Genomic DNA, 5,000 nt, shown 5'->3' with positions numbered 1-5,000 from the left:
AGCACACTGCCACCTACAGGGATCCGACGGAACTACGCCACCCATGCCGGCAAAACAGTATCGCCATCTATGAAAATAGGGCGACACCACATGCAATACCGCCATCTATGCGCATCTGACAACACTACGTCCGCACCACAAAACATACCGCCATCTGTAGGTCTCCCGCAACATGACCTCCTGCAACGACGCTACCGCCATCTATGAGACGCCAAGCCGACTAAGACAGCGATGGCGCCACAGTGGCCGCCTTTCGACGCCACCCACAAAGGCTGCAGCCTCTGTCGACCATAGCACCCAATCTCCAGTGGCTCTGCCGCACGAAGCCGTGGACCGGCAATGACGCCACCCGCACCCGTTCGTGCACCACCCCAACCGCCAAACTCGCACCTCCAGCGGATGAACGGCGGACGTTTCCCGCACTCGTAAAGTGCAATCCACCCCTATAACTTGCGTTTCATGAAGAGTTATTTCCAATATGCGACATTCCCGCTGTCCGTATACATGAGCCGCGACCTGTACCACTTACGAGCGAGAGACGCGATCGCGTTGCTCACTGTACGGCGTCCGATACCGAGCCATCAGCATGTCGGTCCCCATGCGCGTTGCACTCGCACTCGCAGTCGCAAAAACGTGGGGCAAATATATTACGCGGAAGAGTTATAACAGACCGAGCCCCACTGCATGGGGGGAGTCTTTGTCACTAATGTACACAGATGGAACATTTTGGACTGGAACCAGATTACCCGTACACACGGCGCTGATTAGTAATCAATGCAGAGCCATCAAACTACAGCAAATATACACAACTGTCCGTATACATGCTGAAAGAGTCTGCCCAAAATGGGAACCACACGTCAGCCAGACACTCTGATCACGCACCACTCTCTGCTTCTAACAGGCGCACATACAATATGTAAGCACCAGCATGGAACAACATCCAGTGCATCTTCTCCGCCACATTACACAATCCACACTATCACAACCAGACCAGGAGGTCCGTGCGGAAAATACAATATCCCAGCCTTTCGACATCCACCATTGCGCAGACCAGGCACCAACACCCACACATGTCCTATACAACGGTGCACCCAACATCACAATAGTACCTCCTGTCACAGCGCACAAACAATGACATGAGTCAAAGACACAGGTCTCACACAAGCATAGAATTGGAGCGCCGCCTCTAATAAGCCAAAGGTGCATCCTGACGTGACAAATCTGATCATGTCACAAGCATTCACTTACTATAATCACTATCAACGAACCTGCCGCCCCCGCCCCCCCCCCCCCTACACCTTTCCGTACAACAACGTGTAACCTAACCTAACCTAACCTAACCTATGTTGTACCTTAACCTAACCTATGTTGTACCTTAACCTAACCTATGTTGTACCTTAACCTAACCTATGTTGTACCTTAACCTAACCTATGTTGTACCTTAACCTAACCTATGTTGTACCTTAACCTAACCTATGTTGTACCTTAACCTAACCCATGTTGTACCTTAACCTAACCCATGTTGTACCTTAACCTAACCCATGTTGTACCTTAACCTAACCCATGTTGTACCTTAACCTAACCCATGTTGTACCTTAACCTAACCCATGTTGTGCCTCAACCTAACCCATGTTGTGCCTCAACCTAACCCATGTTGTGCCTCAACCTAACCCATGTTGTGCCTCAACCTAACCCATGTTGTGCCTCAACCTAACCCATGTTGTGCCTTAACCTAACCCATGTTGTGCCTTAACCTAACCCATGTTGTGCCTTAACCTAACCCATGTTGTGCCTTAACCTAACCCATGTTGTGCCTTAACCTAACCCATGTTGTGCCTTAACCTAACCCATGTTGTGCCTTAACCTAACCCATGTTGTGCCTTAACCTAACCCATGTTGTCGCCTTAACGTAACCCACGTTGTCGCCTAAACCTGCTCTGTAATTGTTATACGACTCGTTCAATTACTGTAGTGTTGCCCACCCGCAACCCTCGCAATATAGTTCGCTACTCGCACTGCCCGCACCCCTGTGTATCGCTTCATGTTAAACACCTTGCAAGTCTTGCTCACTTTCCACATGCTCCTGCTGTACACTGTAATGTGGATGGCAGCAGGACGTACATGCCGCCCCTCCCCACGTCCCCACCTTGCCCCCTGCCTTCGCAAGCTGGTTGGTGAGAAGTTTGCATGTTCAATGCCCTTCGCATGCGACGTACTCAGGCTACGTTGTGGTGCGGCCTGTGTCAACTGTCCGCTGATGTCGTACGCGTGAACCACAATCTGTACTGCACATTCGTCCTTATGTACTGAATGATACATCGTGGCACATGTGTGACCGCACAACGACTGCGCCCAAAAACGGCGGACCATACAGTGCAAATATTGTGCACGCAGCTACGTGTCGTCTCCCTATGAGAGCTGGATTGCAGTGTGGTACGCCATAGAGACGTGTGGGAGGAACGGACGCCGTGGATGGCGATCAGCATGAGCTGTCTGTTGATGTATTCGGACCTAGTCGTCTCTCCTCACACACCGTGATGGCATGGTGCACCGCGTTCCATATCTGCGACATGCTACAGAGGCCGGTTGACAGTCGTTCGAGCAATGGACATCGCATACGTACGGGGGCCACCTTCCACGTATTGTCTAGGCGTGCACATTTTGTTGCGTGTATGTGGGCAGACGTAGTGTGGCGTGACACCTGACACAGGCATGCAATAATCGTTGAAGTTGCAAATGGCGATGGACGCCTGCGTTTTCTGGTGAAGTTACGCAAATGAACAAATGGTAACCTGTTGTGGTGCGGTTGTTCTCGCTAGGGGTGAATCGGTGATGGCGACGATAGGTTGAGGTACTAACCGGTTGTTCCAGCGATACCCACCATGCCGACGAAACTGAACGGCATCTGGGTGTGAAGCGATACGCGGCGGTGGCTGGGTGGGACCGTCCCCGGCCGGTGAGGGGGCGCCTCCCGGCGTGCTGGCCGCGCGGTGCGTGGGCGCACGCGCTACAGCCGGCTGGTGGGGGCGGCCAGTGGCAGGCGCGCCGGCCGACGGACGCGGCAGGCGTCGCAGCTGCGCGCCGGCGCACCCTGCGCGCGGCGCCGTGCGGCCAAAGTAGGTCCTCGCGGGCCCGGTGCGAAGCGCGGTGGACATCTTCAGTGTGCTGGTCCGATTGAGGACTGTGTGCGTTGAGGATGCGCCGCCGCCCGGCGCTCGGCGCCGCGACGCCGTCTGCTGCTCGGTCGCCCCAGCGGTTCTCGCTGGTGGTTTGTATCGCAGCTGTGCGGATGTGTTGGCGCGTGCGCTGTGCTGGGAGAGTTCGCTTCGGCACCCAAGTGGGGCTTTTGTCCTTCTGTGGCGCTGGCGTTGGAGCTGCCGGTCACCGTAGGTGGCGCGTGTTGTCTCCCGCCGGCAATGCCACGACAGCACGCTCCCGGGCCTCTGTCGGCAGCGGCAAGCTCAGTTGGGAGCACGGGTGGTCGCACCGAAAGCGTCTACTCGCCTAACTCCGGGCGATTGCGCCTCTCTCGAACCCGACCAAGTACTTGGGACGGCGCTGCGCGCCGCCGGGACCTGAGAGGGTTTCGAGGTGTATTGTGCAGGGGAGCTCAGCCTCCTCCTGTTTGCAGAATGATTGAGCGGACGCTTGCGTGTTCGCGCGGGCCCCCGGGACACACTCCCGGGCGGCCGGCTGCTCAGCTCTAGTTGACGCAGCTCCCTGGTTGATCCTGCCAGTAGTCATATGCTTGTCTCAAAGATTAAGCCATGCATGTCTCAGTACAAGCCGCATTAAGGTGAAACCGCGAATGGCTCATTAAATCAGTTATGGTTCCTTAGATCGTACCCACGTTACTTGGATAACTGTGGTAATTCTAGAGCTAATACATGCAAACAGAGTCCCGACCAGAGATGGAAGGGACGCTTTTATTAGATCAAAACCAATCGGTCGGCTCGTCCGGTCCGTTTGCCTTGGTGACTCTGAATAACTTTGGGCTGATCGCACGGTCCTCGTACCGGCGACGCATCTTTCAAATGTCTGCCTTATCAACTGTCGATGGTAGGTTCTGCGCCTACCATGGTTGTAACGGGTAACGGGGAATCAGGGTTCGATTCCGGAGAGGGAGCCTGAGAAACGGCTACCACATCCAAGGAAGGCAGCAGGCGCGCAAATTACCCACTCCCGGCACGGGGAGGTAGTGACGAAAAATAACGATACGGGACTCATCCGAGGCCCCGTAATCGGAATGAGTACACTTTAAATCCTTTAACGAGTATCTATTGGAGGGCAAGTCTGGTGCCAGCAGCCGCGGTAATTCCAGCTCCAATAGCGTATATTAAAGTTGTTGCGGTTAAAAAGCTCGTAGTTGGATTTGTGTCCCACGCTGTTGGTTCACCGCCCGTCGGTGTTTAACTGGCATGTATCGTGGGACGTCCTGCCGGTGGGGCGAGCTGAAGGCGTGCGACCGCCTCGTGCGTGCTCGTGCGTCCCGAGGCGGACCCCGTTGAAATCCTACCAGGGTGCTCTTTATTGAGTGTCTCGGTGGGCCGGCACGTTTACTTTGAACAAATTAGAGTGCTTAAAGCAGGCAAGCCCGCCTGAATACTGTGTGCATGGAATAATGGAATAGGACCTCGGTTCTATTTTGTTGGTTTTCGGAACCCGAGGTAATGATTAATAGGGACAGGCGGGGGCATTCGTATTGCGACGTTAGAGGTGAAATTCTTGGATCGTCGCAAGACGAACAGAAGCGAAAGCATTTGCCAAGTATGTTTTCATTAATCAAGAACGAAAGTTAGAGGTTCGAAGGCGATCAGATACCGCCCTAGTTCTAACCATAAACGATGCCAGCCAGCGATCCGCCGCAGTTCCTCCGATGACTCGGCGGGCAGCCTCCGGGAAACCAAAGCTTTTGGGTTCCGGGGGAAGTATGGTTGCAAAGCTGAAACTTAAAGGAATTGACGGAAGGGCACCACCAGGAGTGGAGCCTGCGGCTTAAT

The 5,000-nt window shown here is 54.3% G+C and overlaps 1 non-coding gene across 1 annotated transcript in view; it reads left to right on the top strand.

The window, feature by feature from the left end:
* The first annotated feature begins 3,717 nt into the window (after positions 1 to 3,717).
* The window catches only part of LOC124772097, a 1,909-nt gene continuing 626 nt past the window's right edge, over positions 3,718 to 5,000 (top strand). Inside the window, exon 1 of the ribosomal RNA XR_007013773.1 lies at positions 3,718 to 5,000. This exon is cut by the window's right edge and continues 626 nt beyond it. This is a non-coding gene — a ribosomal RNA (small subunit ribosomal RNA).

Source organism: Schistocerca piceifrons, unplaced genomic scaffold (genome assembly GCF_021461385.2).
Source record: "Schistocerca piceifrons isolate TAMUIC-IGC-003096 unplaced genomic scaffold, iqSchPice1.1 HiC_scaffold_936, whole genome shotgun sequence".
In the NCBI taxonomy this organism is placed as follows: Eukaryota; Metazoa; Arthropoda; class Insecta; order Orthoptera; family Acrididae; genus Schistocerca; species Schistocerca piceifrons.
The sequence above is the reverse complement of the archived record's forward strand: the minus strand, read 5'-3'. Positions and strand labels throughout refer to the sequence as shown.